This window comes from Anomaloglossus baeobatrachus, chromosome 1 (genome assembly GCF_048569485.1).
Source record: "Anomaloglossus baeobatrachus isolate aAnoBae1 chromosome 1, aAnoBae1.hap1, whole genome shotgun sequence".
In the NCBI taxonomy this organism is placed as follows: domain Eukaryota; kingdom Metazoa; phylum Chordata; class Amphibia; order Anura; family Aromobatidae; genus Anomaloglossus; species Anomaloglossus baeobatrachus.
The window spans coordinates 521,351,712-521,365,025 of NC_134353.1; the positions used below are offsets into that span (position 1 = coordinate 521,351,712).

Consider the following 13,314-nt stretch of genomic DNA (forward strand, 5'->3'; position numbering starts at 1 on the left):
TCACTACAATAATTGTTTAAAAAATGTGCGATATTTTGCTATTTTCCGAGGCTCTCACCATTCTGGCCCGGTTAGTCATGCAAATAAGTTGTAACCCCTTCACCACCAGGCGATTTTCTGCTTTTCATTTTTATTTTTTCATTTTCTTCTTCCAAGATCCAAAACTTGTTTATTTTTCCATCAACATAGCCGTATTTAAGTTTTATTTGTTTTTTTTTTCCTTCACATTTTTTAAACCTTTTTTTTTCACTTTTTCCTGTTTTTACTAATCTCTTTAGGTGACTTGAAGCTGCGATATTCCGATAACTTCTGCCGTACAGAACAATGTATCAGCGCTGCTCTGGACTTCTGTAATCATCATCTCCTATGAACGCCGGCTTCAGACGTGCTCCACACCGGTACGTGTTTGCAGTCAGATCTCTGATTTTCCTGCTGCTGTTAGAGGTGGGCACTACCATGCTCGGGTGCTCAGTACTCGTAACTAGTGATGAGCGGGCACTACCATGCTCGGGTGCTCAGTACTCGTAACTAGTGATGAGCGGGCACTACCATGCTCGGGTGCTCAGTACTCGTAACTAGTGATGAGCGGGCACTACCATGCTCGGGTGCTCAGTACTCGTAACTAGTGATGAGCGGGCACTACCATGATCGGGTGCTCAGTACTCGTAACTAGTGATGAGCGGGCACTACCATGCTCGGGTGCTCAGTACTCGTAATCTGGAAAGTGGATGATGGACAGGGGACTGGATCTGGAAAGTGGATGATGGACAGGGGACTAGATCTGGAAAGTGGATGATGGACAGGGGATTGGACCTGGAATGTGGATGATGGACAGGGGACTGGATCTGGAACGTGGATGATGGACAGGGGACTGGATCTGGAAAGTGGATGATGGACAGGGGACTGGATCTGGAAAGTGGATGATGGACAGGGGACTGGATCTGGAAAGTGGATGATGGACAGGGGACTGGATCTGGAAAGTGGATGATGGACATGCGACTGGATCTGGAATGTGGATGATGGACAGGGACTGGATCTGGAACGTGGATGATGGACAGGGACTGGATCTGGAATGTGGATGATGGACAGGGGACTGGATCTGGAACGTGGATGATGGACAGGGGACTGGATCTGGAATGTGGATGATGGACAGGGGACTGGATCTGGAACGTGGATGATGGAAAGGGACTGGATCTGGAACGTGGATGATGGACAGGGGACTGGATCTGGAACGTGGATGATGGATGGGGACTGGTCAGGAATACGATGGATCATTGATGTTTCCTGGTCACTGTGTGATATAATAATTTGCCGAGAAGAAAAACACTGAGACCGATTCTTGTTTTAAATTTATTTATTAGCATTAGGCAGTGAACCAAAAATTCTCATAATCAATAATAATAATACAAAGTTTAATTGTATTAAAATTGATCAAAAAGGGTTGTTCAGTATTAGAGAAGTATAAGTATTTGGGAATTCCAGGCTCAACCATTAGAGAAGTATGGCTGACCTCTCCCCTTGTCTATAGGGTATATCTGAATTGCAGATCTGGACCTTTTAGGCTTTGTTCACACTTTGCGTATTTGGTGCGGATTTTACAACTGGATTGATAAAATTAAATCTGCAGTGTTTATGCGTGGAGAAAAAAAACCCTCCATATTTCATGCCAGGCCGGCAGATTACCTGCAAGATTTAAGGATCCACAGTGAAATGAATATGTAAAATCCGCTACAGAAATCGGCATGCTGTAAATAAAAAAATAAAAACAGCATAAAAAAAAGCTGATTTCCATATGGATTGTGCCCCACACAGACTGGAATGGGGGTGAGAGGAAGATAAACTCACCCACTTTCCTGGGGTGGAAAAATAAGTTGTGTGTAAAATCCGCATCAAACCTGCGAGGTGTGAACGCAGCCTAAAACAGCGGAACTGCCCCAGATTACATAGAAGACAGCGATCTTTCTCCAATACTGATCGCCCCCTTTTGTTGTATGTCTTTGGAGTGTGGGAGGAAACCGGAGACCCCGGAGGAAACCCACGCAAACACGGGGAGAACATACAAACTCCTTGCAGATGTTGTCCGCAAAGCACCAGTGTAAATCACCACTGAGCCACCGTGCCGCCCATACTGCCTGCCTGATGCCGCACATGCAATACAATTTACACTCCAGGAATATCGTCCTCACCTCTTAATGACTTTAGGACAAAAACAGAACAAATAAATTTGGAAAAAAACCATCTCTACGAGAAAAAGGGTCAAAAATATCGCAGATGGATGATAAACGGAAAAACCGTGTCTGGTCATTGAGAGGTTAAGGCTCACAATGTACATAATATACAAAAATACAATTAACTACTACAATATACATAATATACAAATATACACTTAACTACTAATTAGGATAAGCCTCACAATATACATAATACACAATAAACTGCTAATGTCTGTAGTGAACCAGCTCTGTCCGTGTATGAGCGTCCTCGTCGTGTGACGTCCGTCTGTGTTCTGTAATGTGTAAGGTATGTTCACACTGTGTCTTTTTTTTTCCCGCCCCTAAAACCGTCGTATTTTTTTGCTTTTTCTTAGCGTCTTCCCGTTTTATCCATCGGATTAAAAAGAAGTACAAAAATGCTGATAAAAAGCAAAACAAACGGAAAAAAAGGGATAAAATTTACACTGAAAGATTATCGTGAATAAGCGAGCGTTCGCTCACGACATCTTTGCTTGCACACTGGCGCCTGCCTGGATCAACAGACTCAGGTGGGATGTAATGGACAGACTAGAGCCACTCAGTACTCGTAATCTGGAAAGTGGATGATGGACAGGGGACTGGATCTGGAAAGTGGATGATGGACAGGGGACTAGATCTGGAACGTGGATGATGGACAGGGGACTGGATCTGGAAAGTGGATGATGGACAGGGGACTAGATCTGGAAAGTGGATGATGGACAGGGGACTGGATCTGGAAAGTGGATGATGGACAGGGGATTGGACCTGGAATGTGGATGATGGACAGGGGACTGGATCTGGAACGTGGATGATGGACAGGGGACTGGATCTGGAAAGTGGAAGCAGGACCCCCAGAACCCTGAAACCCTTTATCCCCTATACAGGGATTTGGAATTTCACAGGGCCCTGGAGATCACTATAGCAGAACAGGGACTCCTCTCCCATCACCATTCACGGCAGGAAGACGGCGTGGCGATCGGAGCAGAAGTCGCTGGAGCGGACTCCGGTGGTGACGTAACAGCCCCTCATCAGAACAAGCGGAAACAACGCTGGTCCTGATGAATCGGGCCCCGCTACAAAAACTCCATATATATAATAAGCAATAGGATAAAAAATACGCCCCGATGACGCCTTTTTCACTCGTTTTGTGTTTTGGGCCAAAAAATCCCCTTAAAAAGTTGTCAAAAAAAATTATTAAAAAGGTTACTCAAAAACGGAAAAAGCGTCGACAAAGCGCTTCAGGAAATGAACAAAAAACCGTTCAGACGCTGAAAAAACGCCAGAAATAAGTGATCGTCCTGAAAAACGGATGATCACTTAACAGAAAAGACACAATGTAGTGTGTGATCCGTCTTGTGATCGTTTTGAGGCTTCAGATGGAGACTGTCACAAGAGCGGTATTTTCATTGACTTGTCCGCCCAATTCGTGGCCCCACTCACTAACTGGAACTGAAAACAGAGAATTTTTATTAGGAGACATGAAAAAATAATGTTATTAGCACCAAAACCCCTGAACATGCCCTAAGAATACAGGCCCCTCCATACATACCTGCTGGTGTCGTCCTCATTGCTTTGTGAGTGTTATACAAATGGAAAGGTCCAGAACCAAATCGACGCTTCTGTAAGAAAAGATTACTTATATCAAAACAAGATCACAGATTCAGGGAAGAAAGAAGTGATGGGAGGAGAGAGATGGAGCAGGAACGATGGTACAACCGGGAGAGATGGAGGAAGAACGATGGTACAACCGGGAGAGATGGAGGAGGAACGATGGTACAACCGGGAGAGATGGAGGAGTAACGATGGTACAACCGGTTGAGATGGAGGAGGAACGATGGTACAACCGGTTGAGATGGAGGAGGAAAGATGGTACAACCGGGAGAGATGGAGGAGGAACGATGGTACAACTGGGAGAGATGGAGGAGGAACAATGGTACAACTAGAAGAGATGGAGGAGGAACAATTGTACAACTGAGAGAGATTGAGGAGGAGCAATCGTACAACTGGAAGAATTGAAGGAGTAACGATGGTACAACCGGGAGAGATGGAGGAGGAATCATCGTACAACTGAGAGAATTGGAGGAGGAACGATGGTACAAATGAGAGAAATACACACTACAAAGACATTGTACTTCCCCTGACATATAACATACAGGACACATGTATATACAGATATACACTACAAAGACATTGTACTGCCCCTCACATGTAACATATAGGACATAATCCTAACCCTAGCCATGCTGAAAAATTTCCAGATCATCACCGATCCTCCACCAAATATCACAGTGGGTGCAAGACACTGTGGCTTGTACACCTCTCCAGTTCTCCGTCTAACCATTAGATGACCAGGTGTTGGACAAAGCTGAAAATTAGACTCATCAGGGAAGACTATCTTACTCTAGAAATTGGGCAGATTAAACTTTGCGAAGGACGTATTAATAAAGCCGCATACAAGGTTATCCTGGACAAACAGCTGCTTCCTTCTGCTCAGGCAATGTTCCCCAACTCTGAGGACTAGTTTTTCCAGCAGGACAATGTGCCATGACACACAGCTAGGTCAATCAATGTGTGGATGAAGGACAACCACATCAAAACCCTGTCATGGCCAGCCCAATATCCAGACCTGAACCCCATTGAAAACCTCTGGAATGTAATCAAGAGGAAGATGGATAGTCACAAGCCATCAAACAAAGAAGGATTGCTTACATTTTTACACCAGGAGTGGTATACGGTCACCCAAAAGCAGCGTGAAAGACTGGTGGAAAGCAGCCAAGACGCATGAAAGCTGTGATTATAAATCATGGTTCTTCCACAAAATATTGATTTCTGAACTTTTCCTGAGGTAAAACATTATTAGTATTGTTGTTTCTTAATGATTATCAACTTTTTTGCCAGAGCTGTACAGTATGTGAGGATGGTGGGTGTGTCGCTGTGGTACATACCTTTTAGGAGCCTTTTAGGAGCCTTTTGGGAGCCTTTTAGGCTAGAGTCACACTAGCATATGGCATCCAATGCCTATCATCCGATACGATATGCCAGTGACCGAGGTCATGTGAGTGTGTACACATCTGGTGATCAGGTTTCTGCTGTAGATGAGCTCCCCACAAGTAGCCTGTAATATGCACAGGACATAATCCATGTGCAGGTTGATGTTTCTTACACACTCACATTGTGACTCTAACCTCACCACGAATCGCCTCCATCTTCGTCCTCTGTGTCCCTGTGAATGTGCAGATCTGACTGCGGGTGACGTTCTTATGGAACTAGGTCATTGTGATGTCATAGCATAGAACGTCTGGATCCTCGTGATGTCATAGAAGGCAGTGATGTCATCAGAGCTTTTCATGCCACGTGGTCTTTTCATTTGATAGCAGTAAATAGGGAATAAAAGACAAGTAAAGAAATCTAGTTAAATATCTTCAAAATAAAGAAATATATCCCCTTATAAAGAAACCATGAAATATCATCTAATATAAAAGAAAAATAGTGCACAAAGAACCAAAAAACAGATGACTCCGATGGCCTCCCCCACTATGAACCCTCAGCCCCCACGTGTAAAGGAAAGGGTCAAAGACTAAGGTATCAGGAGGACCCCTAACAAACCCCCTCTCCAATGGCCTCCAATGGGGCAGGTACAAGCTCTGACAACCACGTACACTAGTATTGTGACCTTTATAATAAAAATACCAGCAAAAATAATAAAAGTGGTGTAACTTTAGATGTGAGGCTCAATAGGGAGTGGTTCTCAAAGTTAGATCTAGAGTCATTCATTCTTTGTGGGACATTTACACAATACTAGGGACCATCAGCAGTATCCATCCCTGCCGCCCTGTATTTTATATGTCACACCAGGACAGTTATGGAAACTAATACAACCTAACTAGAACCGGGGACCTTTTGGTTTCACATTTGGTTTTCAGAATTTGGGGAACACCCTAATGGACACTAAACAGACCCCATTACACATTAAGGGATAAGTATTATTTTTTTTAAAGTCCATCATGTGACTAATACAGTTCACAACAAAACTGCCTACTATGTTGTCCTCTCCAAACTGTACCCCCCTCCTCACATTGTCCCCCTACACAGTATGATGGCTACCACAGCCGCCCATATAGTATATCCACAACAGCCCCCTAATATACACTATGATGTCCACCACAGCCCCCCCCATGCAGTACGATATCCACCACTGTCTCCAAATATATAGTATGGTAACCACCACAGCCGCCCATATATACAATGATGTCCTCCACCATTCCCTATATCCAGTATAATGCCCACGACAGCACCACACAGTATAATATCCACTACAGCCACTTAGTATATAATATGATGTCCACCACAGCCCCATATACAAATGGTCACCACAGCCGCATATATAGTATAATGTCCCCCACAGACAGCCCCTCTGTAATGTTCCCACAGACTGTCCCTCTTGTAATGTCCCCACAGCAAGCCCCTCTTGTAACGTCCCCACATCCAGCCCCTCTTGTAATGTCCCCACAGACAGACGCTCTTGTAATGTCCCCACAGCCAGCCCCTCTTGTAATGTCCCCACAGACAGACGCTCTTGTGATAGCCCTGTAAATCTCTCTTGTAATGTCCCCACAGCCAGCCCCTCTTGTAATGTCCCCACAGCCAGCCCCTCTTGTAATGTCCCCACAGCCAGCCCCTCTTGTAATGTCCCCACAGCCAGCCCCTCTTGTAATGCCCCCACAGCCAGCCCCTCTTGTAATGTCCCCACAGCCAGCCCCTCTTGTAATGCCCCCACAGCCAGCCCCTCTTGTAATGTCCCCACAGCCAGCCCCTCTTGTAATGTCCCCACAGCCAGCCCCTCTTGTAATGGCCCCACAGCCAGCTCCTCTTGTAATGGCCCCACAGCCAGCCCCTCTTGTAATGGCCCCTCAGCCAGCCCCTCTTGTAATGTCCCCACAGCCGGCCCCTCTTGTAATGTCCCCACAGCCAGCCCCTCTTGTAATGTCCCCACAGCTAGCCCCTCTTGTAGTGGCCCCACAGCCAGCCTCTCTGTAATGTCCCCTCAGCCAGCCCCTCTTGTAATGTCCCCACAGCCAGCCCCTCTTGTAATGTCCCCACAGCCAGCCCCTCTTGTAATGTCCCCACAGCCAGCCCCTCTTGTAATGTCCCCACAGCCAGCCCCTCTTGTAATGGCCCCACAGCCAGCCCCTCTTGTAATGGCCCCACAGCCGGCCCCTCTTGTAATGTCCCCACAGCCAGCCCCTCTTGTAATGGCCCCACAGCCAGCCCATCTTGTAATGTCCCCACAGCCAGCCCCTCTTGTAATGTCCCCACAGCCAGCCCCTCTTGTAATGTCCCCACAGCCAGCCCCTCTTGTAATGGCCCCACAGCCAGCCCCTCTTGTAATGGCCCCACAGCCAGCCCCTCTTGTAATGTCCCCACAGCCAGCCCCTCTTGTAATGTCCCCACAGCCAGCCCCTTCTGTGATAGCCCTGTAAGTCTCTCTTGTAATGTCCCCACTGTCCAGTTACAACTTCAAGGGAAGAGAGGGCTGGTGTTCTGCAATTTGTGTTTGGATTTCCAATTTCCTCACCATCAGCACCTACCTCCAGGATAGACCACCACCAAGGAAGTCATCTTCGCTACAGGGATGTGCCAGTGTTTAATGATTCCAGCACTGAGATAGGTGAACACTTGCAAAACTTTGAGATGCTAATGCGTATGCACCAGTTGCCCACAGATGAGTGGTCCAAATACTTCTGGACAAGCTTGCCGGTCCGGGCCCAGGAGGCTGTCCGATCACTTGGGCCTCAGGACTGCTTGGACTACAGAATTATTAAGGACACTTTGTTGGCCCTTTTTACCATAACACCTGAGAGACATCGCACTAAGTTCCGGACTATGTCTCGCCAGGGTGTCTCGTACGTCGAATTTGGCAGTCAACTCCGACGACACTGTAATCGCTGGCTCGATGGTCGGGCTGCCCATCCCACTGCTGCCACCAATGGTGGAGACACGGGGCTCAGTGGGTGCTCTCGTCCACTAAAACCCGCCGCCTTTAGAAAGACAGCGTGGCTCAGGGCTCATCCCAACTGAACGCCGGCCTCCTTAACCGTGGGCGGAACACTACTCAGACAACACAGGGTGAGGGAACCACAATAATTAGACTTTATTGGATCCCCAAACAATTAACGGCACATAACACATAACCAGCAAAACACACAAATGTAACAGGCAACAGAGTCTCACCCTTCCGCTGGCTCACCAGGGATTTAGAATGTCCATGCCTCAGAGGTTCCAGGGCTATTTACTCCAATCCAGCAGCACCCCGCTTTTGGCGGGCACCCACCGAGAAAGGAATAATGCCAGATTCAGGAAGCTGTGTAAGGTCTGCAAAGTCTGTAACAGGTGACTGAACTGTCCCAACCTGAGTGTCCTCCTTAGGTAGTCCTGGTATGATGTTACACTCCTGGCAGCCGGAGTCGAAATCCCTAGGCTGTGGATATGGTCTCCAACCGGAACCGGAGCCCCTAGATTGAAGCCATAAGATATCCTGATCCTCTAGTCAGCTCCGAAGAGCTTAGACTGGATCCATCAGCATCCAACAACCTTCATCAACCCTGGTGGCTTAAAGAAGTCCCTTTTATAGCCATAACCTTCCCTTAGGATACACTGAGTCCTCATCGATTGGTTGGACAAGATTGCTTCTCCCATTGGATGAATTTCAAGCTGCATGGATAATGTTCATTTAAATGATGTGCATAGAAAGGCTTTGTGCGCACGTGTGCGTAATTCATGCAGTTACGCTGCGCTTTGTAGCGCAGCGTAACTGCATGCGTCCTGCGTCCCCTGCACAATCTATGGAGATTGTGCAGGGGCCGTGCGCACGTGGCGTCTTAGAGCGCAGCGCTTCGGCTGCTGCCCGAAGCGCTGCGTTCAAGAAGTGACATGTCACTTCTTCCGTGCGCTTTGCCGGCAGCCCCTGCTCTGTCTATGGCAGGAGCTGCAGGCAGAGCGCATGGAATCGGCTTTTTTTTTTTTTTTCTACGGACATTTTCTGCAGCGATTTGAAGCGCACGTGTGCTCTTCAGATCGCTGCAGAAATTTCTGCAGGGCTAGTACGCAACGTGCGCACATAGCCAAAGACTCAGTATATCTACATGTAGACCATTGTCACCGACTAGACAATGGCTACTAAGGTAATTACATTATCAATACACAACTACAATGATTACTGGAAAAGTCTGGAGAACAATACGTCTGGCTTTCAGTGGCCAACACAATTACATTGAGTCAACAAGAGTCTTGTAAAAACAATGAGGGACTTCCCCCCCCCCCCATCTATAGACAATCTATCATGCTGTCTGGCTGGATTTTAAGAAACTTTAACCCATGAGAGTTCATGTCGTCACAGTCCCCACTGTCCAGTTACAAAGTCCAGACATAGCCTAGAAAGGAGAAATTAGATTTCCATGCTTTCACAAAATTATTTTCCAGCAATAGGATATTTGAGAGTAACCCGGGGCATTAATCCATGGGCCCCAGATATTTTTGAACTTTTTAATTGCATTTCTTTTTTTATACACTTTTTTTCTAAACAAATCAGCCATTGATTCTTAATACATTCACCTGTGGATGGGGAGGAAGGTTGTATCCAGTGAGAAATAGTTTTTCTAGCAATATACATGATTCTGGATATACTGGTTACTACCAGATCCTCTGCAGGAAAATCTGGAATAATACCCAATATACATAATTTGGGATGAGGATTCATTACTATACCATAAAATGTATGGATTATGTCCAAAACATCATTCCAAAATGGGCCAATTGCCCTGTGTTCCCACATCATGTGTATGTGTAGCACCCACGGGGCAAGGGGTCAAGTGTTACTCGTCGCCGGGCCAGTGATATCAGGTCTGTGGATGTCACGGGTGGCCCTGCCCGGCTTCGTGGCCCCGAGGCATACAATAAAAAGGGAAGGATGATGGTGGATGAGAGGATGGGAATAGCTTGTCTCGTGACGCCACCTATGGTATGCGGCCAGGGATTAGCCACCGCTGCAGGTGATGTCCTCCGGGGTTGATGGTGTCGCAGCAAGGATGTTTCTGCTCCCCACAGGTGGAGCGGGCCCCGGGGAGGAGGATGAGGGTTGTAGTGATGTCTAGCGCCGAAGCGCGGGACGCCAGCAATAAGAGGCTGAGTCAGCTGCTGCGGGTCCAGGTATCTTTACTTACAGTTCCAATGGAGCCTCAGGGTACCGGTCTCTGCCGTGATGGGCCCCAGCCGATCCCGGATCCTTTGGAGGTCTATAACAATCCGGAAGTCCGAGGGCCCTTCCTGTTTGCGCTTTTTGAAGATGAATTCTTGTGGCCTAAAGCTACTTGGGGATCCCGTTCCTTGTAGTTATGGCTTCCGTCCCGTGTGCAGGTGACACGGGTCCACAGTGGGGTCTTTCTAATCACAACTACAGGCCCTATGTGCCACTGAGCTCCGGGAACTAGTGGTGGTCAGAGGGACATACAATCCCCCTGCCCTACAGATTCTGGTGATCCAGCTTGAAGTCTGTTCCACTCTAGGACTCTGCACCTTGCTTCTCCGCCGGTCCCGAGGGAGCAATGAAGCTCTCCCCTAAGCGACCGTATTAACTCCTCCGTCCCATAGGAGCTACTGAGAAACCCGTCTGCTCCTTTCCTCTCCTGCTGGAGAACTCCTAACTCGTGTTGCGCCTAACTCCCCCTGGTGTCTGCTCCTCCACTAGTTCCCTGTAACTAGTGGGTGGCAGCCCCCCCATGTTTGGTGACTATCTTCAGATCTGACCCTAGCCCAGTCCCCAATGGGGAGGGCAACCTGATTGTGTGTATGAGTTTGTGTGTAGTGGAGCCGGTACTGACCTCCTCTGGATCCAGGATGAGTACCGCACCTTAAGTGAAATGCAGTACCCTGTGGAGACTGAAGCCTCAGGGGCATCATATATGGGATGGGCATTTGGTAAGCCACATCTTGGACAGTTAGAGTCCATCCTCAGTCACAACCCACTGCCCCCCCCTCCCGATATCAGCTCCCTGATCTGGTGCTCTTATCAATTACACATTCTAGCCACTTTGCCTCCTGGCGATATTAGCCACAGCGCTTCATCACATTACAGCTACATTGCCCCCTGACAAAGTTAGTCCCAGTTCCCCATCACGTTCCAGCCACATTGCCCCCTGATGATATTAGTCACAGTGCTCCATCACTTTCCAGCCTCATTGACCCCTGACAATATTAACCACAGTTCCCCATCACATTCCAGCCATATTGCCCCGTGATGATGTTAGCTACAGTGCCCCATCACTTTCCTGCCACATTGCCCCTTAACGATATTGGCTACAGTGCCCCACCACGTTACAGCCACATTGGCCCCTAATGATATTAGTCTCAGTGCCCCATCACTGTCCTGCCACGTTGTCCCCAGTGCCCCATCACGTTACAGCCACATTGACCCCTAATGATATTAGTCACAGTTCCCCATCACTTTCCAGCCTCATTGGCCCCTGATAATGTTAGCCACAGTGCCCCATCACATTACAACCATATTGCCCCTAATAATATTAACCACAGTGCCCCATCATATTTTAGCCACATTGCTCCCTGGTGATGTTAGTGTCGCGCCCACGGGGCCTCAGGGCTACTCATCACTGGGCCAGTAGTATTTGGAGTTGCTGTGAATGGTCTGACCCGGCTCTGTGGCCCCGTCGGTGTCAATAAAAGAGTGCAAGGGTGACCGTTATGGGGGATGATGGGGTTTGCTTTGCAGCGCCACTCGTGGTATGCGGCCAACGATCAGCCACCGCTGTGAGATGTTGCTCTCCTCTGGGGCGGATGGTCACGCAGATCAGATGGTCCAGCTCCCCACAGGTAGAGCTCGGCTCCAGGGAGGACGATGGTGGGGGGAGTAGCAGTCATCGGGGCCAGAGCTCGTGGTAACGACGCCGGCAATGACAGGATGACACCAGGACTGCGGACAAAGTTCTTTAACTCACTGTCAGGTCGTCACCCTTGGAGTGCCGGTTTCTGCCGTGATGGGCCCCAGCCGATCTCGGATGATTCAGAGGCCACCACCGGTGTTGTGCAGTGTGAGACCGTCCTTCCTTGCGCTCTGTAGTGTGGATTCCCATGGTGTGAAGCTACTTGGGGACCCCAGTGTCCTCGGGTTTAGTTCCCGTCCCCTTCGTAGGCAGCGCAAATCATTTGTGGGCTGACCGTGGTCTTGACGCCTGACTCTATATGCTGCTGTGCCCCGGGACCTTTGTGGTGGGCAATGGGACATGAAATCCCCCTTCCCTGCAGATTCTAATGGCGCAACGTGGAGTGTACGCCACCCTAGGGTTCTGCACCCTGACTGCGCCGGTCCCGAAGGCGCTGTTAGGCTCTCCCGTGTTTCTCCTCTGTCTCACCAGCTCCACCGGTCGTCTCCTGCTTCTTCCAGTCTGCCCGGTCCTAACTGAAGGAGCTCTAAAGCACGCCCTCCAGCGACCGCGGTCCTGTGAGTCCCTAATGTTCTGGCACTCTCTCAGTCGGTCCCGGGAGAGCTCTTAAGCACTCCTCCCGGTCGGTCCCTCTGAGGGGAGCTATGCAACACACCCCTCAGCAACCCTACTTCTTCTGTGTCTCAGACTATTCTTTTTTTTTTTTAACTCTTTATTACCAATAATTTCCATTAAGACATAGAAAAAAGAAAAGCGAATTGCATAGATATACACACACACAGCCTGTGGGCAAGGGTGGCGCTTGTCAGCCATGTTTATTTAATCCTAACATATAATATCTTACACTTTACAACTTGCGTCCCTCTAGCTATTGCTAAACTACAACTCCCAGCATGAAAAGCATGATAGGGTTGTAGTTTGGGAACAAAACAATTTAAAGGAACAGTTCGGAGTAATAAATCTGTGATTTTCTTCATTTTTCATTTCTTTACATGGTATTTTTGGTGCAATGTAAACAGGGGCTGGCACATTTTACCCGGGGGGCAATCATAAGGCAGTGGCCCTCAAGTTGCAGTGGCCTATCTTTGGTCTGTTTATCTCTGGCCGCTGAATTAAAACAGCAGTGGTAA

General features: G+C 48.1%; 1 long non-coding RNA gene across 1 annotated transcript in view; it reads left to right on the forward strand.

Moving 5' to 3' along the window:
- The first annotated feature begins 305 nt into the window (after window positions 1–305).
- LOC142295830 (uncharacterized) overlaps window positions 306–13,314 on the forward strand; it is a 66,377-nt gene continuing 53,368 nt past the window's right edge. The window contains exon 1 of the long non-coding RNA XR_012751553.1: window positions 306–398. This is a non-coding gene — a long non-coding RNA (uncharacterized LOC142295830). The remainder of the gene's footprint in view (window positions 399–13,314) is intronic.